Source organism: Heloderma suspectum, chromosome 4 (genome assembly GCF_057233095.1).
Source record: "Heloderma suspectum isolate Gila_16-S chromosome 4, 16-S_ref, whole genome shotgun sequence".
NCBI classification, from domain to species: domain Eukaryota; kingdom Metazoa; phylum Chordata; class Lepidosauria; order Squamata; family Helodermatidae; genus Heloderma; species Heloderma suspectum.
The window spans coordinates 109449709-109475689 of record NC_139461.1 but is presented as its reverse complement, the minus strand read 5'-3'; the positions used below and the strand labels follow the sequence as shown (position 1 = coordinate 109475689).

At 44.5% G+C, this 25981-nt stretch overlaps 1 long non-coding RNA gene across 1 annotated transcript in view; it reads right to left on the bottom strand.

Annotated features, from left to right (window-relative positions):
* Positions 1–8522: 8522 nt before the first annotated feature.
* The window catches only part of LOC146347277 (uncharacterized), a 40049-nt gene continuing 22590 nt past the window's right edge, over positions 8523–25981 (bottom strand). The window contains exons 2-3 of the long non-coding RNA XR_014790236.1: positions 10117–10233; positions 8523–9079 (exon numbers count right to left, since the gene is read on the bottom strand). This is a non-coding gene — a long non-coding RNA (uncharacterized LOC146347277). The remainder of the gene's footprint in view (positions 9080–10116; positions 10234–25981) is intronic.

Sequence of the window (25981 nt, the reverse complement as noted above, 5' to 3'; positions counted from 1 at the left end):
CTTGGGCAAGTTACCCTTTTTTTGGTCTCACCAGTTTGCCTTCTGGGAAATGAGTGTTTTGTTAATGGCCATGCCCACCATAGTAGCCATTTATGAACAGGCAGGCCTCCAGCATGGCAGCCATTTTGTGAGAGTGCCCACAACACTCTTTCAAAATTCCAAATGTGTCAACCAACCCAAAAAGGTTGGGAACTCCTGAGTTACGGAACAGTATGTTAGCTGAGAATCCCAGGAGTGACCTAACAGCCCTAAGGTATAACACAATGACTCTGACAATATGGACCTTGGCGGTAGAAAAGATGAGCCAAGTTTCAAAGTCCTTTTCCCAAGGCAAAACATCCACATACTTCATTACTACATTCCAGACCCTGATCTAATGCCTGCTGAAGTCCCTTGAATGACTCACTGGGTTAAAATTAAGCACACATGTAAATCTTAGCAGGATTGAGTCTTATTATCTGACACTACAATAGAGGTTTTGTCTGAATAATGTATTCAGGATTGAGCCATTAATGAAGAGCACTCGGAAGAACAAGCAGCCAAAGGAAAGTGCCTAAGGGATTCCATACTTTATATGGAGGTGGGGGCGGGGGACTTGCCACTAAAACAAACCTAAAACGGAATGACATTTTTGGAGTCAACTTTTAGATAATCATCACTTTGTATGTCCTGAAACCTACCATCAACCGTCTATGCAGGACAAAATAAAGATGTGCTTACAGAAATAGGTTAAATCTGTATATGTGACTGCAATAGCTCCAAGCAGTATCCATATTCTCAGGCACAAATACGTTTTGAAGTTTTCAGTGGCCTCAGTCCAACACAGAGTTAAGCTCACTTAAGCTCCTGAAATCAAGAGGTTTAATTACACTTAATGCTGTGTTGGTCTGTGGCCAATATTTAAGCAAAGAATGAACGTGACCCCCTCAATTTTCATGTTACCCCCTTTTATATGTTACCACCAGCTGAACTAACTCCTTCCTTTATCATTCTGCAAAAGAAGTCACAGCATAGTTAAGGTCAAACAAATGTTCTGTATATATATACACAGGGGGTGGGGGCAGAGGTTGGTGTAAAGCAGCCCAACAGCAAAACAAGGAGGCTCTGGATCCACTGTGGATACTGTCAGTCTTAAGGTAAAATGTGTAAGAATGATAGAAAGACTAACAACAGAGTATTAAAAAATATACATTTTAAGCTAGATGTTTCACCTTCCACCATCATCAATAGTTTGCCCAGAAGGCAAACTGGTGAGACTACTGGTGAAGACAGAAGCCAAATGTTTTCCCCCTCCCCGCTTTATGGCAGTGGTTTCAACCCTTTTAATTTCAAGGAACACCGTCCACATAGATTCATTTGCCTCTCTACCATGGGATTGGAACCCCCTGCACCTTGCAAAGAATTTGAAGCCATGTCCAAGGTACACAGAGAGATCCTCATGGCTGCATTAATTGAGAGTGTGCTCAGAACATACCCAATACTTCCCTGTGGCTGCGCATTGCTTAGGGGAAGATTGACAGCTATAGGCTGTCCTTTAGGTACTTTCTTCAACTACCATTACTAACAATCAGAGCCTCAGGCCTGAGGGCCATATCTGGACCCTTGGGGCCTGAATCTGGCTCTCCAGCGGTCCCTGGATGGCCCCACCCCCTGTCTCCAATAAATCATTTCGTGGTTTCCTGGCTTTTGCACATGTCTCCCCCCCACACACACACACACATTCTAAAAGGCTGAAATGCCTCTCTTAAGGCGGTAAGAACTTTAAGCTAAAATATGCTGGGTGGTTTTTTTCCCTCTCATTTCTTCTCCTCCTTCGGGGTGGGGGGTGTTTAGGGCCCCAACCTTTTTTCCTTTAGCCATGCCCCATTTTGCCTTTGGCCCTGCCCACCACTGGAATGCAGCCCCTGAGAGCTTCTGTGAAATTGAATTCAGCCCCCAGGACAGAAGAGGTTCCACGCTCCTGGACTGGAACATGGATTAATTTTGTGAGCTTGGTTTTTATTACTTCCAAGCTCTGCCCTTCATTCTACATGTCCTAACAGTCTCTCCTTCAGCTTAGTAACAGATATAATTGCCAGCCCTTTAATGGTACCGCAAAGCTGTTCTGTGTATCTCACAGTAAGGTTGGCCAGGGCTGTCTCTGAGATAGGAGTGGGGAAACTGTGGGCCTTCAGATATGGTTGTGCTACAGCTCCCATCATCTGTTATCATGCTGTCTGGAGCTGATGGAAGTTGGAGTCCAACAACATCTGGAAGGCCACAGGTTTGCCCCACCTCTGTTCTAAGAAGATGCATTACACTTTTATCCTGCTCTTCACACAGTGCATAGTTAAACTATGGAATTTGCTACCGTAAGAGGTAGCGATGGCCACCAATTTGGATGGCTTTAAAAGGGGATTAGAGAAATTCCTGGAGGAGAAGGTTATCAATGGCTACTAGTCCTGATGGCTATGTGCTACCTTCAGTATCTGAGGCAGTATGCCTATGTACACCCGTTGCTGGGGAACATGGGCGGGAGGGTGCTGTTGCACTCCTGCTTGTGGGTTTCCCATGGGCAGCTGGTTGGCCACTGTCTGAACAGAATGCTGAACTAGATGGACCCTTGGTCTGATCCAGCATGGCTCTTCTTATGTTCTTATGTTCAAGAAACTCAGGACACCATATATGGGGTAATCCTGTTTTATAAACCCAGCTGGTAGGTTAGGCTCAGAGTAGAGCTACATGTTACCTTGGCAGCTCTGTGTTCCCAAACAGAGCCAACTCCAGCTCTGAAGAGGGCCCTGGGCAGACTGGCCTCTGGGAAGCCCCCTCAGTCTTACCTGGTAATGGTGGTGGCTGCAGGAGCGCCCCAAGGGTGGCTGAGCACTGCCATCTTCATTTCCCACCATGCCCCAGAGCACCTGATGCAATGTCATTCTGGAGTATTCTGGGAAATTAAACTGGAGGCTTACAGACCCAGCCACCCAACATGGACAGCCTAGGGCAGGTGTCTGCATTGGTAGGCCCAGCTTCAAACCTGCATTTGCTGAAATAATGGGAATCCAGGACTAGGGGAGGCAGTTGCAGGGGAAAACTGGTAGATGAGGAGGAGTGATTAACATTGTCCATGCCTGTTGACTCTCCCCTGAAAATCCTTCCCCAGCCATTTATCCCCCTGCTGGACAAGCATAATTATATGGACAACTGCTCCATATCAAATATCTTTCTTATGCATACATATGAGTGCATCATACACCTGACTGCCATGCCACCATACGGCTCATGGGCCTGGCGTGTTTTAAGCTTTCCTGGGCACACATGGATGCAAACTAGCTGGGCATGTGATGGACATCTCCCTCATTAATGTGGATCACTCCAAGTTGCCTTATGGTAAATAGTCATGAACATTGATCTGAAATGAGGTTGGGCTTTTTTTCCCCTCTCCCCTCCCCCAGTATTTTTAAGCTGTAGCTTGGTATTTTTTGTTTTGCTTTTGCCCAAAATACCACTCAGATACAGCAGGACATTAAAACGATGTATAAAAAACATCAATCATTAAAAGCTAAACACAACCCTAAAAGTCCAAGTTAGGTAAACGAAGCAACAGCAGTTTAAAACATGCTGCTCTTTCTATGGTGAGTCGCAAGGAATCAACTTCAAGCACAAAAATGTTTTAGCGCATTTTTCCTTCTCCTGGCCTTACTGGGGATTTGGTCCCAGATTTGAAGTGCCCATATGCATACTTCCTGTTTGCCATCTCTCTTGTTTGAATGTGAAACCAATCAAGGGCCAGCATTGGCTGTGCTTAGGCCTGCCTTCCCCAAGCTGGTGTGCTCCATAGGTTTTGTACCACAACCCCATCATCCTCAGCCAACACATTCGCTGGGGGTGATGAGCGTGGTCGTCCAAACCATCTGGAGCATGCCAGGTTGGGGGAGTCTGGCTTAGGCTAAGGGGGTGGGGGTAGGGGAGAGAAGAACCTGGTACCTTAAGGAAAGTGCCCACTTTTTAGAGCCCCTTTGAGAGCTAGCATACCACAGTGGATATCAGTGTGAGCTGAGCAGTCCCTGGATTGAATCTCACTTTAGCTACTAACTTGCTAGGTGGTCTGCAGCAAGCCCCTATTCTCACAGCCTCAGCCTGCCAGATCTAATGTGGAGATAATAATGCTGTCCTCCCCTATGGGATCCAGGCTGGCTCTACCATGAGGCAGAGCGAGGCGACTGCCTCAGGCCACGGATAGTTAGGGGCAGGGAGCAGTGGCAAAATTTTGGAAGACAGAGTTATGCATACTGTGCAGCCTGCCCTGCACCCCCTAAGCTAGCTTGCTGCCCTGAGGTGTGGTGGAGGGGGTTGTCCCTGCATCGCCAGTGTGGAAGTAAAATTCGACTGCTAACCTAGGCACCCTCTGTACATGGAAGTGTGTGGGGGGGCTTTTCTTCTTTGCCTCAGGCAGCAAGACGTCTTGGGCCAGCCCTAGAGAGCATTATTATGATGCATAGCGCTTTGAACCCACTCAGACACCTCTGCCTACAATTCATTAGTTAGGCATTCTTACAATGTTTCCCCCCTGGTTTCTTTCTTCATCTCCAGATCAACCTCAATGTTTTGGTCAAGGAGTGATAGTATGGTTGCTATCCAGCGCTAGTCCTATGTAGAGTAGACCCACTGAAATGAATGAGACTAAATTTAGTCATGATTAATTTAAGTCCCACTCATTTCAATAGCTCTACTCTATGTAGGACTAACACTGGATGCTACCCTGAGTCTCCACTGCTGCATGATGTGTTGGGCATTGTATTTCACCCACAGCAAGAGACCCTTCTGTCTGTGCCACCAACATCTGAAGAGCTTTTGGCAGGAAGTCAAGAGAGGGCCTTCTCAGTAGCTTCTCCTAGGCTCTGGCACATTTCTGAAGAACTTCCACCATCTGCCAGATATTTTTTTTATTTACACAGGCCTTTGTGTAAAACTGACTTCTAGATAAGTTGAAATTGGTTTGAACAGTCATTTCCTGATTTTATTGATGATTAACCTGCCTTGTTTTTTATGTTTTGCTCTTAGTTGAGCAGAATTTGATGGAAAGGCAGAATACAAATTTAATACTTATGTACATACATATCTAAAATGTATTGTCATTAATTCTGTCTGCCTCCATCAATACACTCATTAAACAGCATTTCATAACACAGGATACATTAATGGTGGTTGGGTGATACGTGTTATGCCTAGCTGACCTTTACATTTTCTTAGCTCTGCCTTAACAATTTTTTGTCTCATTTGATGAGATATAGACTGACAGAGCAATCCTATCCATGTCTACTCAGAAGTAAGTCCCACTGAGGTAATGGGACTTAGTCCCAGGAAAATGTGTATAGATTGCAGCCCAAATATAAATTTTCCACTGAATAAACTGAAGCATTTAATGCCGTTTAGTATGTTTTAACAAATGTGGGCTTCTGTGCAATTTGGATAGCAACCACTATCCTAATCCAGGTAACACATTTCTTCATGGTCGATTTCACACTTTAGTGCTTAACTGCCTGTGCGGAGACTGTCCTGGATGGGGCATGTCAACTTAGGAAGGGCAATTTCCCAGTGGTTTGTGGCTTTTGCCAGGCTTACTCCTGCTTCTTCCATGTTTTAAAGGTTTCCAATGGATCACTTGAGCCTGCAAATACAGCTAGTGGGCAGCCATGCACACAATGTAGGGAGGCCATTCAGTGCACCAGACTATCCTTTAAAGCCCTAGTCTGAGACCACATTATCTGAAGGATCGCCTATACCTGCATGAACCTGCCCAAGCATTAAGAGCAGCATCAGAGGCCCTACTTTTGGGCCCACCAGCAAGAGCCATCAGGCTGGTGGGTACTAGGAATAGGGCTTTCTCTGTGGTGGCCCCACACTTTCAGAATTCCCTCCCCAAGGAGATACTTATGGCTTCATCACTGCTGGCATTAAAAAAGCAAACAAACCCTGAAGACCCATTTATTCTAGTCTGCATTTGGTACTTTAAAGTCACTCGCTGCGGCTGCTGCTGTGTGTGTGTGTATAGACAGAATAATTTGTATGTTCACGTTTTTGCAGTATTGGCTAAACCTTTCATGTTTATTAACTGAATGGTAACATATGGCCAATGGAAATGGATTGTTTGCTCCCATTCCTTTGCTATAAGACTGAGGTTATGATATTGAAAGATAAGGTTTACCGTTTGTGGTGTAGTGGATTGAAGATTTAATAATACTTGCAATGTTTGGAAGAATGCTGTATAGGTATAATCTGCAACTGGATTTATGTATATTTGGATATTTGGTTTGTTCTTATTGAAGTTTAATATAACCCTTTTTTCCCTCTCTTCCTTCTTTTGCTATCCTCCCTTTTTTCTTTTCCTCAGGATACTGTAATGTTGGAAACTGAAGATTCTGATTATGTTGTTGGTAGTGTTTATTGCATTTATAAAAATAAAATAAAAATAGATTTTAAAAAAAGTATTTGCAGTATTGTAAGCTGCTTTGTGGGTGCAGTGTGCCCTGAAAGGCAGGTTGAAAGACAAACAAACAAACAAATAGCCAACCAGATACGGTGTGGCCACTTATGGAAATGCTAGGAGCCAGAGAAAAATGTATTAGGGCATGATCCTATCAATGTTTAGACCAGAAAAAAAGTCCTACAAATCCCAGCTTTCCACAGCCAGTGTAGCTGGCTAGGGCATGCTAGGAGTTGTAGGACTTTTTTTCCTGTGTAAACATGCACAGGATTGCACCCTCAGAGAATTATTTCCTGCAGCCCTAGAGCCTGCTCCTTGTATTGATCTAAATGGTGTGATTGTTTGGTGGATGTTGAGAAAGCAGGCTTTCCCCACATCAGCTCCCACCCCACCCTTCCTCCTTACTCCATCCTGCTGGTGGTTTGTGCAACACAACCTGCCCCATGCTCCCTAAGCTAGCCTGCCATCCTGTCAACAGCGCTGACATGAGGGTCAGCTGCCAGTCCGCTTGCTTTCTGTACATGGAATAGGAGGGGCATCACCTTGCCCTTTGCCTCAGGCAGCAAACTGCCTTGGGCCGGGCCTCCCTGCAGGTTACAGCAGCAGCAGCGAATGTACGCTCTCTGCTGATTTTAAGGTGCTCTTCAGTAGTCAAGCTGAATGTATTGATTCAGGACACAACCCACTGGGACGTTTTCCTGTACAAGCCCCATGGAAATAGACAGGGGCTGCACAAGAGCGCAGCAAGAAGCTGACACAGCTCCCATTCATGTCAATGGGACTTGCACAGGACAACTTCCTAGTGGGTTGCTGTGACAATCAGGAACCAGCCCTGTAGGGCAGTCCACCAGGAACATGTCCTCCACCTTGTTGGCAGGGCTACTACCACTCCTAATTTAGCTGAGTCGAGGTGAGTGAGGTTCCTCAGGATTTAAACTGCATTATCTAGGAAAAGGCAGACTTCCAGCCAAGCACCCAAGCTCCACCAGTCAAGCAATTAGCCCATCTTCCCCACCTTATAGCGTCATCCAAATTATCTAGGCAACATGGAGGAAACTCTATCCCATGAAGTGGTTTAGGAAGAATTCAGGCCATGCCAGGTTTCCAAATGAATCGAGTTTATTCAAGAAGAATATGAAGGGAAATAGAGGAAAGACAGAGAGTATGCATGATTTAAAAAAGCAGGGGGGAGAGAGCTTACTGGTCTATCTAAATCTATACTCAGTAGACTAATGTAGTAAGTACACTTACACAGAGAGCCAGTGTTGCTGTGGTGTTCCATCAAGCCTCTCTAGATGGTCAGAGTGTGACAACAGCACGGGGGAAAATATTCCCTTGTTTTATGTCAGGAGTGGGGAACCTCTTTCAGCGCGACAGCCATATTCCATTTCAGAGAAGTCCTTGGGAGCTGCATTCCAGTGGTGGGCGGAGCAAAGGACTAAGGGGTGGGACCAAAATGCCAGCACATTGTAGCTGAAAGCTCTTACTGCCAGGGACTAAGCTTTAGGAGAGACATTTCAAGCTTTTAGAAGGGGAGCAGGGGAGAAACTACAAAAGCTGGAAAGCCACCAACTGATCAGTGGCCAGGAGTAAAGGGTTGTGGCCATCTGGGGAACCCAGGAGGGCCAGATTTGGCCCATGGGCCTGAGGCTCCCTACCCTTAATTTATGTCATCCAATCAGGAGGGTCAAGAGCAACAGCTAAGGGACTATCCACTCCAGAGATCACCTTGAGAAGGTAAGAAGCATGTGGCTAATCCTTTCCTGCTGGACAACCTTGTGGTTTTTAAAGGAGGTTTGGCAGTATGTGACTTGGAGGGCTTGATGAAATGGTGTCTAGGTATTCTAGCCAAGTCCTAAAGCAACAAGCCTCCAGGAGTCAAATCTGCTTCAAACTGTGTTCTTATGCGATGCCCATTTCTTTCACTCATGCTTGCACAGGAGACATCCTGGTGTATTGAGCCCTTCGGTTGCCAGGCTTCAGCACTTAACATTTTAATGTTTTGATCAGAGTACCTACAAAATCTTGAATAGACATAATGCATTCACAGAGCAATGAAAGCAAAGTGAAGTCTCTTCCCATTTATTTTATATAAAATACTTGTTATTACTCCATGATTTAAACACACACACCATCTTGGTTATCAAGGCAATGATCCAAAATATTATCTTCCAGGCAGCTTTTAAAAAAATTACTGGAAACTGACAATTGAAGATCACAATGTCCTGAACAATATTAATCTCCACAAAAAAGTCTTGAAAGATACAGTTAACAGGAAACTTACAAGGCAGTGTTTTTAATCTATACCAGATTGCTGCAGCTGAAATTAATTTTGTCTTCAAGATTAGCTCTTAACCATTGTCCTTCTGATGCAAGGGTGCAGCCTCTAAAAAATAAGCCAGTAGAGCAAGATGGGTTATCTCCAGTTGTGTGCTCTTCGTGGGCTGGGGCTGGGGGTCAGGAATGTTGCGCGCACAGAGGAAGGAGAAATCAGATGCTTCTTCTGCAGGTCTGCCCAACTGTTGACCCATCAAGCTGAATGCAGCCCACCAGCCATGTATGACAAGGCACCAGGGGCTCAGTAAACCTCCATTGTTTTGCCACAAACCTGGGCTGCAGGGGGGGAAAAACATGGTTGTTGTTTAGCAACTAGCAGGTCACCAGAGGTGTTGCTAGGTTAAAAAACTTAAAAGATTCAGGGGCCCAGGTCCATAGGACACAAATCTGCATAACATTTGCATATGTTGATTTATGTCTATATATGCACATGTAGAAATAATTACTAGCATTCATTTAAACTTCACAGGAGGCAAAGCCTGCCAATTAATTTCTCATCCAAATAATCACAAATGAAATAAATTCTTCCATTCATTTGGACTCTGCCCCAGATCATCCCAAACCAGTGGAAAATACTTTTTCTAAACAAAATTGCCTTTCCAGGAGAGATTTGGAGGGGGGCTGTTGCAGCATATGGGGAGGGGAGAGTTAACCCTTCCCTCCCCAGCTTCAATCACCCTTGAAAATCACCCCCTGAACTAAATCACCCCCTTCCACCGGCACCAATGGACATTCGGGTCTCTGGGGAATAGATCTGGGGTCCTAGGAAATACATTTGGGGTGAGCTTAGCAATGTCCCTGCAGGCCACTGTACGTGGTTGGTGGCAAGGCCAGCACTAGTTTAGAGGGGCCCTCTAGCAAAGGCCCCTGAGGTGGACTCTTTGCCCATGCTGATGGGCCTGCCTTCCCACTCACAAGCCCTCTTGCCTCCCTGGCCATGGACTTCTCTGCTGGCAGCTGCAGCTGGGTCTAGGAAGCCACCTGCCATTTTAATTTTCCCTAGATGCCCCAGAGCCATACTAGGCCCTCTGCTCCAGGGCAAATCAAGATGGTCAATGGCTTTCCAGCTGCTGCAGACCTAAGCCTGCAGCCAAGAGACTGGGGAGGTCAAATGACAGCCCTGCTGGCCCCTGGCTGCTGCCCAAGAATGGTGGGTTCTGCCACCAGCCCAGACAGGGCAGCCACTTATAAACTGCCAAGGAGGAGGAAACGCATCACCAAAAAAAAAAAAAAAAGGCAGCGATTTACATTTTTAAAAATTGCAAATTTGGAAAGAATTATTATAATTTAAATTGAAATACAGTACATCTCACCACAGCATGGAAGACTATAACCAGGTGACCTGTGTGCCTGCTTGTTCAGTCTGCTGTCCAGGTGGGCAACTTCACAGCCCTTGCTGCTCTCCCTTCTAATGGTTCTTTATTTTTCAACTGGAATTAGACAGGACAGCCCTTCAGACAGAGGATACCTTCAAATCATGAATGGCAGCCCTTCAAATAGAGGACAGTCCTCTGTAAAACAGGACACTTGGCCACCTAGTGCCCTGACAGATGGCATTTGGTTTCGTGGGTCCCAAGCTGAGCAGGCCTGTTTTATCAAATGCTCTGCTTTTCACAGTTTCTCTTTCTGGGACCAATTTGCTTCACTGGTTTTTGTTGACACTCTATTTTTTTTCACCAGCATATAAGCACATCTTTCCTCTCAACTGCACCAGTTAAATAAAAATACACAATACAAATCCCATAAATCAAGAGAACTCTGGATTGTTTCAAAACAAACAAATTACTAGCAGTAGTTTTTCCCCTTCAGTGCAACTAAAATGGTTGAAATCTAAGCACTCTTGATTTACACGTTACAGCCAAATTGGGAAGTGGGGCCTTTTTGGTGGTGGCTCCCCATTTATGGAATAATCTCCCTGACAAGGCCTGCCTGGTGCTAACATTGTCATCTTTTCACGCCTGGTTAAAACTGCATTCTTCTCTCAGGCATTTGGCAGCATATAATGAGTCTCTTGATTGTCTCTGGCTGATTGTTTTAATTGTTTTAGATATATGTTGTTGTGTGTGTGTTATTTGTTTTGTGTCATTATGTGAATGATTTTTATATTTTATATAATGTATTTTAATGGTTTTTAATTTCTGTGAACTGCCCAGAGAGCTTCAGCTATGGGGCGGTATAGAAATATAATGAATGAATGAAATGAAATGAAATGAAATGAAATGAAATGAAGTATCTCCATCTCCACCTATGATCAGGCATTTTCTACTGCTATTTCCACATGGATGCCACTGAAAATGGCATCCCCATGGTGAGTTCTCCCAACTCCTGGGCATTCATTTAGAAGCTCTTGCTGTGGGGAGAGCAGCCATCATGTAGTGCTCCCACCCCCTACCCCCAGCTTCAACAGATGTGGAGCATAGATGGCATCACTCAGTGTGTGATGGTCCTCCATTATGCAGTAAAACAAAAATGAAACATCACAGTGCAGAAGTGAAGAATGCACTATGGGGATGTTGCAGAAAGACTGTTGCATATACTGATGCTTGTTCAAAGGTATTACACTGATATAGGATTCTTAATAACTGTAGAAGGAAGTAAACTATGAAGGATCCCAGCAAGCAGGTTGTGGGGAAGGGGGTGTGGAAACAGAAGCCTGTGCCCTGGAGAGTTTTAGGGAGAGCATCAGTGGCAGAGCAGGTGCTTCGCATGCAGAAGCTCCCCAACTAAAAAGAATCTCAGTTAGAGGGGCTGGGAAAAAATTCTGCAAGAAACTCTGGAGAGCTGCTACTGGTCGTCATCATCAACAGTGCAGAGCCAGATGGACCTAAGGGCGCACACCTCAGCTTGTTTAGACAGAAAAAAGTCCTACAACTCCCAGCATCCCTCCAGCCAGCCATGGTAGTTGGGGCATGCTGGGAGCTGTAGGACTTTTCTCTGTCTAAACATGCATAGGATTGCACCTTAAATCAGCTTTTCCCAATCAGCTGCTCTCCCAATGTATTGGAGTGGAACTCCCATCATCCCCAGCCAGCATGGCCATTGAGCTGTTGCTTGATCAGGTCTGATCCAAAGTTATTCACCAGACAACAGATCATAACAAAACGATATTTCTTGAAACGGCTTAAAACATCACAGAAACTGCACAAAACAAAATGTGGATAAAATCCATTGTCATAAAAACAGTCAGCCTCCTGTACTGCTAAATATGTGCTTAGATTGTGAAAGGCTCATGAGGTACCATTCTTACACACCATAGGAGGCTCGTTAATGCTACAATCCTATATAGATTTGCTTGGGATTAAGTTTCCTATTGAATGCAATAGGACTTATCTCTGAGTATCCATGCATAGGATTGCACTGTACGACCTTCTGTTTTAGAGGATGATTTCACCTAATTTTATGAGATGCTCTCTCTTTCATGGCTACATGTAAACTATTGTTTCCATTCGTTGATTGGACACTTTAGCAAAGATTGTTTTCATTCTTGTTTTATTGTGCCACTCACCATCCTGAGCATTTTATGTAAATTTAAATTTGAAAAGACAAAGAAACAAAAAGGAAAGAATCTTGAGCCCTTCAAAATTCTAAGGCCTCTTGACATCTTATGTTTTCAGTGTGCATGCTACAAAAATGTAGTGTATACATATTTTGATAGACATCCATGTACACCCTCACCAATGAAGCTGTCATTGGCTGGAGTTCTCGATCATATGTTCACATTCTTTAACGACAAAGGTTTCTCTCCCCTAATGTGTGAAGTGACCTCAGTTCCTTTGTTGAAATGGAATTGTTCCCTGCTTGTACGCAGGATGACTTGAATCAACCTCAAGGAGGACCTTCCACAGCAAAGACTACCAGCAAGATAGAAGAAATTATGAGTTGTGATGCACAACCAGAATCGTGCTTAGGATGTCCAAACACAATATTAAACAGTTCAGAACGTTACCTAGTCTTTCTTAGGACATAAACAGTTTTATTTTTTTATTTTTTTAAAGTATAACAATACTTAGGGATAGTATCTGCATGTCCCTGTCGATTCAAGTGGGAAATCAAGAGAGAGGGAGGGATAAGCCCTGTTGCTAATGTTGAAGGGGGCAGGGGATCAGGATCAGAGGCTTACGTATTATTTAAAAGAGAGACAGAAAAGAGGGGGGGGGGAATGCATGCCTCATCATCATCTAGAAATGTGCCACTACCAAGCAAGAAACAATATGAATCATATACACCAACAGCAATATCAATTCTTCAAGTGCCAATCTTTAGGAAACCAAAATGGGCACAACCGAGGCACGAGAGGAAGGTATCGGCATGTTGGGGGGGGGGGGGATCTCAAAGTTTGCAGGAGTGCCAAACACATATTTAGGGGAAAAACAAATGTAAGGGGCGGCGGCAAAACAAATCTGCCTGTGGACGAAACATGGTGAGTGGGCACAGAATGCTGTCTGTTGAGGGGCAGTCCATTCCTGCCCCCCAACGGACAGCATTCCATGCCCACTGAGCATGCTTAGAGAGAAGTGAAGAGGAATAGAATGAAGTGGCTGGAACTCTGAACAGAAGTACTCCACAATGCAGCATTTTGTTGCAGGTCCCACTTGTAATCATGTCTTGCAATTTTCTCCCCCCACCCCCACCCAGAAATACAGAGCTCTTCACATAAGGCAGCCACCTTTTCATTGACAAGATGCATTAATGAGAGCACTCATGGAAACAATTTGCCACCATGACAAAATAATAATTTCTGCTAATGTTACCGGCTTACATTTCCAATTCAAGTTATGTATGGTGTGAATTAATTTTGATGAAGAAGAACTTCCATGGGAAGGAGTGTGAGCTACAATACAAACCCTCTATGTCTTTTGCTAAGCCTTTGGCGCCATCATGTGTCTAGTCCTACTTAAGGCTAGGGTAGAATCTGAGAAAAACCTTTTTACTGGTCACTATCTTTGTGTCCCCCTTCATGGATCACTGCCTTGTTGAGGCGAAGGGGCTTGCATAACTCAGTGAAGCCATAAGCTATGCTGTGCAGGGCCACCCAAGACGGACAGGTCATGGCGGAGAGTTCTGACAAAATGTGGTCCACTGGAGAAGGAAATGGCAACCCACTCCAGTATTCTTGCCAAGAAAACCCCATGGAACATATCACAAGGCTAAAAGACATGACGCCAGAAGATGAGCCCCTCAGGTCGGAAGCTGTCCAATATACTACTGGGGGAGAGCAGAGGGAATTTCCAAGTAGCGCCAGAAAGAGTGAAGCGGCTGGGCCAAAGCCGAAAGGACATTCAGCTGTGGATGTGTCTGGTGGTGAAAAGAAAATCCGATGCTGTAAAGAACAATATTGTTTAGGAACCTGGAATGTCAGATCAATGAATCAAGGTAAGCTGGAGGTGATCAAACATGAGATGGCAAGATTGAACATCGACATCTTGGGAATCAGCGAACTAAAATGGACAAGCATGGGCGAATTTAATTCAGGTGACCATCATATCTACTACTCTGGGCAAGAATCCCTTAGAAGAAATGCAGTAGCACTCATAGTCAATAAAAGGGTGGGGAAGGCAGTACTGGGGTACAATCTCAAAAACGACAGAATGATCTCAGTACGAATCCAAGGCAAACCATTCAACATCATAGTAATTCAAATCTATGCCCCAACGAAAGAAAAGAGAAAGAAAGAGGCCAAAGAAGCTGAGGTTGATCGGTTCTATGAAGACCTACAACACCTTTTAGAACTAACACCAAAAAAAGATGTCCATCATAGAGGATTGGAATGCTAAAGTAGGAAGTCAAGAAATCACCAGGATAACAGGCAAGCATGGCCTTGGTGTACAAAATGAAGCAAGACAAAGGCTAATAGAGTTTTGCCAACAGAACACACTGATCATAGCAAACACTCTTTTCCAACAGCACAAGAGGCAACTCTACACATGGATATCACCAGATGGTCAGTATCAAAATCAGATTGATTATGTCCTTTGCAGCCAAAGATGGAGAAGCTCCATACAGTCAGTAAAAACAAGACCTGGAGCTGACTGTGGCTCAGATCATGAGCTGCTTCTTGCAAAATTTCGGCTTAAATTGAAGAATGTGGGGAAAACCACTAAACCATTCAGGTATGACCTAATTCATATCCCTTATGAATATACAGTGGAGGTGAGGAATAGATCTAAGGGATTAGACCTGATAAACAGAGTGCCTGAGGAACTATGGACGGAGGTCCATAACATTGTTCAGGAGACAGCAACTAAATCCGTGATGGTGAACCTATGACACGCGTGTCAGCACTGACACGCGTAGCCATTTTCGATGACATGCGGCCGCATGCGGTCGCATACAGAGAAGTATGGGGCCGCATGCAGAGAAGGTCGTTTCATCCTCGGCTACTGCGCGGCCAGGTGCAGTAGCCGAGGATGAAACATTTGCTGTAGTGTAGTGTAGACACTCTGTGCCGGAGGTCTGTAGGCCAAAACAACAGAACTCTGGCACAGAGCATCTAGTTCTGGGACTTCCGGTTAGGCCGTTAGGGGATCTTTGACCTCACTTCCGGCCGGCGGAGCAGGGAGCAGCGGAATGCCGTGGGGGACGCATCTCTGGGGGCCCTGTGATCGCCATTACCAGCAACCACATAACCACAGCAACCATCATCCAATCTACTGTTCTGGGGTGTCGTGGATTTCTAATTGACCATCATTACTGAGATAAGTGAGGGGGAGGCTGGGAGAGGCATGGCGGCAGCCATCTTAATTTATATAAGGAACGACATTTTGCAGCATAGTGCAGACTCCATTTCACCACTATTACTGTTGGTGAAATCCTTATTAACCCCTATTTCTGCTTATTAACCCTGCCCTTTCCTAAAAGACAGTTACATGTGCCATCTTGTGGTCAGTTAGGCTAGTTAACCCCTAATTGCCTGCAGGGCTAACAGGCTATCTATAATTCTATATTCTGTCACTGCCCCCCTGATGGAGAACCCAAAAAATAAAAAACCAAGGTTAAGTAAAGGAAGTGGTAATAGCAGTAGCCGACCCTTTCAAGAGACATGGACCGAGATGTATGGCATTATAGAAAAAAATGGCAGATCATTTTGCGTTCTATGTACTGAAACGGTAGTAAGCAGAATGTGGAATATAAATAGACATTTTGAAACTAATCATTCCCAGCTCTTGAAAAAAAGTGAGGATGAAAGGAAGGAATACATTTCCAGGCAGCTACACCTTTATAAGAGCCAATCTAATTCCATCCTTAAATTTATAAAAGGCTCTACAAATTTAACATCTGCAAGTTTGAGCATTGCTCACTCCATAGCTCAGCATGGAAAAGCACTCAGTGAGGGAGAATTTATTAAAGAAACTCTCCTAAGATGTGCACCAGTTCTATTTCATGATATGCAGAATAAAGATGCAATTATTAAGAGAATATCTGAGTTACCACTCACTAGAAATATCATAAAAGACCGAATAATGAGACTGAACACAAACGTACAATATCAATTAAAGAGAGACATAAGTAATTGTAAATATTTTTCGATCTTTCTTGATAAAACTACTGATGTCACATCACATGCTCAGTTGGCCATTATTGGTCGATATTCTGATGGTCTCACAATGAGAGAAGAGTTGATAAAGTTAGTATCAGTGCCAACAAGTACATCAGGAAGCGAAATATGTAAGGTTGTTATACAAACATTCCGTGACCTAAGCATTGATATCTCTAAAGTTGTGTCAGTGACGACAGGTGGAGCACCAAACATGGTGGGGAAAAAAGTTGGATTTGTCAAATTGTTTACGGAAGCTATTGGTCATCTGATTGTGCCTTTTCATTGTATTATCCATCAGGAGGTTTTATGTGCGAAGGCAGGATTCACTGACTTAAACGACTTAATGTCAGTTGTTACAAAAATAGTTAATTTAATAGCTGCTCGCCCCCTTCACAAGCGAGAATTTTCTGCACTTTTACTGGAGGTTGATTCCACCTACAGTGGACTGCAGATGTACAATAATGTAAGATGGCTGAGCCGAGGCAAAGTTCTTGAGCGCTTTGTGGAGTGCTTTGAAGAAATTAAGGTATTTCTTGAGGATAAGGAACTGGGAAACTTTTCTCAGCTCAATGATGATAAGTGGGTCAACACCCTGATATTTTTTACAGATCTCTCTGTTCATATTAATGAACTGAACTTAAAGTTACAAGGTTGTGGCAAAAGTATTGACGTTATGTTTGGATACATAAAAGCTTTTGAAAGTAAACTTAAAATTTTCAAGCGAGATGTAGAAACTAAAACTTGTAAGTATTTTCCTCGAGTAATGAAGTATTTTGAGAAGGCCAGTGCAGCTGTACAAAATGAAATTGAACCCTTGCATATAAAGTACCAGCATGTTTTAGACTCGTTACTTGACCAGTTCAGTGATAGATTTAATCAATTTAGAAGCCTAGAACAGACCATAAAAATAATTAAGTATTCTGATGTAGTAGTCTACAGTAGTTTGGAATTAAATGGTTTCCAATGGATGCAAATTGATGATTTGGAGATGCAACTTGCAGAATTTCAAGACAGCATCTGGGCTCAGGTGTTTGTCGACTTGGGGTCAAAGCTTGAGAATCTGGAAAGGTGCCGCTTGGAGAATCAAGAGGAGTGCCACTACGAACAGGAAATTTGGAGTGCCTGGAACCGATTACCAGACACTTTTAGCACCCTGAAAAATATAGCAATGGCTTTACTCACAATTTTTCCCTCTACGTACTTTTGTGAGACCTTATTCTCAGCGTTAAATAATATCAAAACCAACAAAAGAAACAGATTGACAGATGAAGTTAGTAGCGCTTGCTTGGGCTTGAAGTGTACAAAATACCAACCTTCAATTGAAGGTTTAGCCAATGAAATTCAGCAACAAAAAAGTCACTAATAGGCAGGTTAGTTAAAGAATTCCCCCTCCCCCTCACTTATCTTAGTTCACGGCACCCCACACAAGTTAAATAATATCAAGACCAACAAAAGAAACCAACTGACAGATGAACAAAGAAGTCACTAAGCAGGTAAGTTAAATAATTAGTTTTTGGTTTATTAAATACAGTTATATATTACAATTATACATTTTTGTTATTTAAACTATAAATATCGCGAAATTATGGTTTTTTTCTCGAAGTGACACACCACCTGAGTTATGCTCAGTTTTTTGGCGAATTTTGACACACCAAGCTCAAAAGGTTGCCCATCACTGAACTAAATCCATCCCAAAGAAAAAGAAATGCAAGAAAGCAAAGTGGCTGTCTAATGAGGCTTTACACGTAGCTGAGGAAAGAAGGGAAGCGAAAAGCAATGCAGAGTTCCAGAGAATAGCAAGGAGAGACAAGAAGACCTTCTTAAATGAACAATGCAAAGAAACTGAGGAAAACAATAGAATAGGAAAGACTAGAGATCTTTTCAAGAAAATCGGAGATCTCAAGGGAACATTTTGTGCAAAGATGGGCATGATAAAGGACAAAGAAGGCAGGGACCTAACAGATGCAGATGAGATTCAGAAGAGGTGGAAAGAATACACAGAAGAACTATACAGGAAAGATCTTAATGTCCCTGATAGCCCTGAGAGTGCGGTCACTGAACTTGAGCCGGACATCCTCGAGAGTGAAGTCAAGTGGGCCTTAGGAAGCATTAGTAACAACAAAGCTAGCAGAGATGACAGTATTCCAGCTGAGCTATTTAAAATCCTAAAAGATGATGCTGTTAAAGTGCTGCACTCAATATGCCAAGCCAACACATTTGGAACACTCAACAGTGGCCACAAGACTGGAAAAGGTCAGTTTACATTCCAATCCCAAAGAAGGGCAACGCCAAAGAGTGTTCAAACTACCGCACAATTGCGCTCATTTCACATGCCAGCAAGGTTATGCTCAAAATCCTACAAGCTAGGCTTCAGCAGTATGTGAACTGAGAACTACCAGAAGTACAAGCTGGGTTTCGAAGAGGCAGAGGAAGTAGAGATCAAATTGCCAACATTTGCTGGATCATGGAGAAAGCAAGAGAATTCCAGAAAAATGTCTATTTCTGCTTCATTGACTACGCTAAAGCCTTTGATTGTGTGGATCACAACAAACTGTGGCAAATTCTTAAAGAGATGGGAGTACCAGACCACCTTACCTGTCTCCTGAGAAACCTGTACAAGGGTCAAGAAGCAACAGTAAGAACCAGACATGGAACAACAGATTGGTTCCAAATTGGGAAAGGAGTACAACAAGGCTGCATATTGTTGCCCTGCTTATTTAACTTATATACAGAGTACATCATGACAAATGCCAGGTTGGATGAATCACAGGTCGGAATTAAGATTGCTGGGAGAATTATCAACATCCTCAGATACGCAGACGATACCTAATGGCAGAAAGTGAAGAGGATCTAAAGAGCCTCTTGTTGAGGGTGAAAGTGGAGAGTGCAAAAGCTGGTTTGAAACTCAACATTAAAAAAACGAAGATCATGGCATCTGGCCCCATCACTTCCTGGCATATAAAAGGGAAAGAAATGGAAACAGTGACAGATTTTATTTTCTTGGGCTCCAAGATCACCGCAGATGGTGACTGCAGCCATGAAATTAAAAGACGCTTGCTCCTTGGGAGGAAAGCTATGGCAAACCTAGACAGCATAGTAAGAAGCAGAGTCATCACCTTGCCGACAAAGGTCCGTCTAATCAAAGCTATGGTTTTCCCAGTAGCAACGTATGGCTGTGAGAGCTGGACTATAAGGAAGGCTGCGTGCCGAAGAATTGATGCTTTTGCACTGTGGTGCTAGAGAAGACTCTTACGAGTACCCTGGACTGCAAGGAAGTCAAATCAGTCAATCCTAAAGGAAATCAACCTGAGTGCTCATTGGAAGGACAGATACTGAAGCTGAAGGTCAAATATTTTGGCCACCTAATGCGAAGAGAAAACTCACTGGAAAAGACCCTGCTGCTGGGAAAGATTGAAGGCAAAAGGAGAAGGGGACGGCAGAGGATAAGATGGCTAGATAGCATCACCGATGTAATGAATATGAACTTGAGCAAGCTCTGGGGGAGAGCGGAGGACAGGAAGGCCTGGCTTGCTATGGCCCATGGGGTCACGAAGAGTCGGACATGACTTAACGAATGAACAACAACATCTTTATGTCGCAGCTTTGGAACAGAGCTTGGCATTGGTTGATTTATAAAACAGAAATGCCAAGGTTCATGCCTGTCTGGCAGCCACAGACTGGGATTATTTGACATCTCTCTAGAGTAGATTGAAGGACTACAAAGCAATTTTCCTTAGAATTCTTGTTGTGCTGTGAATATGTTTCCAATAAAATAACTTGTTTGCCAGAGAGTGTCTGGTTTTGAGTTTTTCTTTTAAAGAAGATAGATCAAGATCTACTAGTAGATCTCTTGTGATTTGCAGTAGATCATTGGTGTTTCTGACACCTAATAGCAGCTTTCTCCAACCTGGTGTCTCCCAAATGTTTTGGACTACAACACACAGCATTCCCGACCATTGGCCATGCTGATTGGGCTGATGGGAGTTAAAGCCCAAACCATGGCGGGGGGGGGGGCACCAGGTTGGGGAAGGCTGCCCTACAGTTTAACAATAACAAGTAAAAAATGCAAGTAAAACAAAACAAAACCCTCTAACATTGCTGGCAATCATTTATCTGTCATCCCCAGAGTTCGTGACTTGTAAAATATTTGTGTTCATTGGTTGCCTTCGACCAGATCTTTAAGCAAGTCTGCTGGCTAGTTTAGAGTTTTGAGTTGCAATCCCTTATCGGTAGTAACTCAGATATTGATTTGTGCTTGTACATGCAGGTAAGGCTCACAGGGTGCTGGAAGTGATTGGCTCCACCCCCAAGCCACCATTTTGCATCAGGCTCATATTGTTTAGGAACCTGGAATGTCAGATCAATGAATCAAGGTAAGTTGGAGGTGGTCAAACATGAGATGACAAGATTGAACGTAGACATCCTGGGAATCAGCGAACTAAAATGGACAAGCATGGGCGAATTTAATTCAGGTGACCATCATATCTACTACTGTGGGCAAGAATCCCTTAGAAGAAATGGAGTAGCACTCATAGTCAACAAAAGGGTGGGAAAAGCAGTACTGGGGTACAATCTTAAAAACGATAGAATGATCTCAGTACAAATCCAAGGCAAACCATTCAACATCACAGTAATTCAAGTCTATGCCCCAAACACTGATGCTGAAAAAGCTAAGGTTGATCGGTTCTATGAAGACCTACAACACCTTCTAGAACTAACACCAAAAAAAGATGTCCTCTTCATCATAGGGGATTGGAATGCTAAAGTAGGAAGTCAAGAAATCACCGGGATAACAGGCAAGCATGGCCTTGGTGTACAAAATGAAGCAGGACAAAGGCTAATGGAGTTTTGCCAACAGAACACACTGATCATAGCAAGCACTCTTTTCCAACAGCACAAGAGGTGACTCTACACATGGACATCACCAGATGGTCAATATCAAAATCAGATTGATTATGTCCTTTGCAGCCAAAGATGGAGAAGCTCTGTACAGTCATTAAAAACAAGACCTGGAGCTGACTGTGGCTCAGATCATGAGCTGCTTCTTGCAAAATTTCGGCTTAAATTGAAGAACGTAGGGAAAACCACTAAACCATTCAGGTATGACCTAAATCATATCCCTTATGAATATACAGTGGAGGTGAGGAATAGATTTCAGGGATTAGACCTGATAGACAGAGTGCCTGAGGAACTATGGACGGAGGTCAGTAACATTGTTCAGGAGGCAGCAACTAAATCCATCCCAAAGAAAAAGAAATGCAAGAAAGCAAAGTGGCTGTCTGATGAGGCTTTACAAGTAGCTGAGGAAAGAAGGGAAGCGAAAAGCAAGGGAGAAAGGGGAAGATATAGCCAACTGAATGCAGAGTTCCAGAGAATAGCAAGGAGAGACAAGAAGGCCTTCTTAAATGAACAATGCAAAGAAATTGAGGAAAACAACAGAATGGGAAAGACTAGAGATCTCTTCAAGGAAATTGGAGATCTCAAGGGAACGTTTTGTGCAAAGACTGGCATGGTAAAGGACAAAGAAGGCAGGGACCTAACAGAAGCAGATGAGATTAAGAAGAGGTGGAAAGAATACACAGAAGAATTCTACAGGAAAGATCTGAATGTCCCTGATAGCCATGATAGTGCGGTCACTGAACTTGAGCCGGACATCCTCGAGAGTGAAGTCAAGTGGGCCTTAGGAAGCATTAGTAACAACAAAGCTAGTGGAGATGACAGTCTTCCAGCTGAGCTATTTAAAATCCTAAAAGATGATGCTGTTAAAGTGCTGCACTCAATATGCCAAGCCAACACATTTGGAACACTCAACAGTGGCCACAAGACTGGAAAAGGTCAGTTTACATTCCAATCCCAAAGAAGGACAATGCCAAAGAGTGTTCAAACTACTGTACAATTGTGCTCATTTCACATGCCAGCAAGGTTATGCTCAAAATCCTACAAGCTAGGCTTCAGCAGTATGCGAACCGAGAACTACCGGAAGTACAAGCTGGGTTTCGAAGAGGTAGAGGAACTAGAGATCAAATCGCCAACATTTGCTGGATCATGGAGAAAGCAAGAGAATTCCAGAAAAATGTCTATTTCTGCTTCATTGACTATGCTAAAGCCTTTGATTGTGTGGATCACAACAAACTCTGGCAAATTCTTAAAGAGATAGGGGTACCAGACCACCTTACCTGTCTCCTGAGAAACCTGTACAAGGGTCAAGAAGCAACAGTAAGAACCAGACATGGAACAACAGATTGGTTCCAAATTGGGAAAGGAGTACGACAAGGCTGCATATTGTTGCCCTGCTAATTTAACTTATATGCAGAGTACATCATGATAAACGCCAGGTTGGATGAATCACAGGTCAGAATTAAGATTGCCGGGAGAATTATCAACAACCTCAGATATGCAGATGATACCACCCTAATGGCAGAAAGCGAAGAGGATCTAAAGAGCCTCTTGTTGAGGGTGAAAGTGGAGAGTGCAAAAGCTGGTTTGAAACTCAACATTAAAAAAACGAAGATCATGGCATGTGGCCCCATCACTTCCTGGCATATGGAAGGGGAAGAAATGGAAACAGTGACAGATTTTATTTTCTTGGGCTCCAAGATCACCGCAGACGGAGACTGTAGCCATGAAATTAAAAGACGCTTGCTCCTTGGGAGGAAAGCTATGGCAAACCTAGACAGCATAGTAAGAAGCAGAGACTTCACCTTGCCGACAAAGGTCCGTCTAATCAAAGCTATGGTTTTCCCAGTAGTAATGTATGGCTGTGAGAGCTGGACTATAACGAAGGCTGAGCGCCGAAGAATTGATGCTTTCGAACTGTGGTGCTGGAGAAGACTCTTACGAGTGCCCTGGACTGCAAGGAGGTCAAATCAGTCCATCCTAAAGGAAATCAACCCTGACTGTTCATTGGAAGGACAGATACTGAAGCTGAAGCTCCAATATTTTGGCCACCTAATGCGAAGAGAAAACTCTCTGGAAAAGACCCTGCTGCTGGGAAAGACTGAAGGCAAAAGGAGAAGGGGACGGCAGAGGATGAGATGGCTAGATAGGATCACCGATGCAATGAATATGGACTTGAGCACGCTCCGGGAGACAGCGCAGGACAGGAAGGCCTGGCATGCTATGGTCCATGGGGTCATGAAGAGTCGTACACGACTGAACGACTGAACAACAACAACCTCCCCCATGGCCGGTATTTTGCCCTGGCTCTCATTGGTGGACCTCAGGGTTCTAAAAGGAATAAAATTAAACATTCTGCAAACTTGAAGCATCTCCTCTCCTGCTTAACTTGGTGGGGGCAGGGGGAGCAATCTGACGTGAATTCAATGATATGTAACTAAGAGGCAAGATGATAACTGATGGCCAGTTACACAATCTCTGGAAAGTTGCAGTGAAGTTTTTCTTGAACTGTACACTTCTAGCAGCAGCTTTATGTATTCATGTATTCATTTTTAACTTCTGTCTCACCTTTCCACCAAATATAGCACTCAAGGTGGCTAACAATAATAAAATATAGATTAAAAAAAGACATCTGAATTAAAGCAATTAAGGCTGCAATCCTATGGGGATAGGCGGCAGCCCCTGAACTTGCAGGCAACCACCTATCCAATGCAGGGCAGGAGAAGTATTTTGGGGATCGTTCCCTCTGTGCTTCTCCTGCCCTGCATTTGCGGTTAGACAGTCAATTTCGGCTGTCCAGCCTCAGGAAGGCGGAGCAAGGGAGGAGGCTGCCGGACAACACATAGGATGTGTCATACTGGCATTTCTACCTTCCCAGCCCTGGAACACCCCCAGAACACCCCATTTTGGCCGCTCTGCACTCCTCTTCCGAGCGTGGAGCACAGGGCTGTTCTGCGGGTCAGTTCTCCAGGAACCAACCTCGGAGTGCGGGCTCCAAGGGCGGTTCCCAGAAAGCCACATAACCTATGGCTGTCTAGCCACTGACTAGTGGTCGTAGGATTGCTCCCTAAAGCAATTAAAAATTCCTTCAGCAACAGATGTCTTTACCTGCTGGCAGAAAGACAACAGAGTGGGGGCCAACTTAGCCTCCCTCAGCAGGGAATTCCAGAACCCAGGATTGGCTGCTGAGAAGACCCTCTCTCGTTTCCCCACCCAAGGTGCCTCTGGTGGCAGCAGGACTGAGAGGAGGGCCTGCCCCAAAGATCTTAAAACCCAGTTGGGAGGGAATTAAATGTTTGAATGCTCCTCTCTGGGGAGGGGGGAACCCTCACGGCATGTAGGGAATTCATGTCACAGGACACAGCTGAGGAGTCCTATGTACAGGTGAGGAGGTTCCACAAGGCAAGGGGCTTGGCAACGTAAGCCAGCAACCTGGGTCACTCCAGATGTTTTCAGCTACCATCAGCCCCAGCCAGCACGGACAATGGTTGGGGTGATGGGAGTTGTAGTTGAAAACATCTGGAGGGGCGGATTGGGGAAGGCTGGTGCTAAATGATGAGTGACAAATCTGTGATGAAGGCTCTGATTGCTCCCCCCGCAATGAGCAGGTTGCTGCTAAGTAGGTCCCTGTTCCACCCACTTTGCGGAGGAGTTGCGCGAGCCCACAGTGGAGGAATCAGACTCCAGCTTCAGCCACGACGCAGTGCTCACCCCTCGCCTAGAAACCTGCATCTCCCCGGGCTCGGAGGAGTTGTGCAAGCTGGCTCCATCTCTACCTTTGAAGCCAAACGGATAGGCTGCTTTGGGCTGTGGATTCTTCTGCCTGATTCACATTCTTGCCAAGGCATCTCTCCTTGCCATCACATTCCAAGGAAGCTGCTGAGGTCCTGAGTCAGCGCTTGAGGCTGGTAACAGACTGAATGGAGATGAATACATTGAAAAGTAATCCAGAGAAGTCAGTGGTGCTCATAGCCTGTAAGACTCTGGGCCAATGAATGGGGCTTGACCTGTTTTAGAGCGGGTAGCGCGCCCCTTGAAGAATCGGGCTGGCAGTGTGGGAGCTCTCCTGGACTTGGTTCTGAGCACAGGTGATGGCTGTTGCCAGGGAATGTGTTTACAATCTGATGTCTCAAGTCCTTTCTTTGAGATACCAGATTGCCAGGCTGCTGTGATGAAACATGCCCTGGTTGCGTCTTGTTTGGATGATGGCACTGGGCTCTGTGGACTGCCTTTGAAAAGGGCTTGGGAACTGCATTTGGTCCAAATGCTGTGGCCAGGCAGGTCATAGGAAGCATGTGACTCCCTTTTCCCGATGATTGCATTGGCTTCCGATCCATTTCTGAGACCAATTCAAAGAGCTGGTTTTGATCTTTAAAGCCCCAAACAGTCGAGGGCCAGAGCACCTGAAGGACCGCCTGCTCCAATATGAGCGTACCCAGAATCAAGATCTGCAAGCGAGGCTCTCCTCTGCGACATTAGAGGGCCTTTTTGGTGGCCACCCTCCCTCAGGAACTCGGCCCTGCCCCCTCTTCAATGGCATTCTCCCAGCAGGTGGTGTGTGTGTGTTTGTGTGTGTGCGTGCGTGTGCGCACGCGTGCGTGTGTAAAGCTCTCTTTTCTCAGTGGCCTTTTGGCTTATCAGTCAACTGATTTTAATGAGACACTTCTGATATCTGCTGCTTGTAGCTATGGTTAGTGCTGTCTTTGTTCCCAGTGCTGTTTATTTCTTTGGTGTGTGATTTTGAT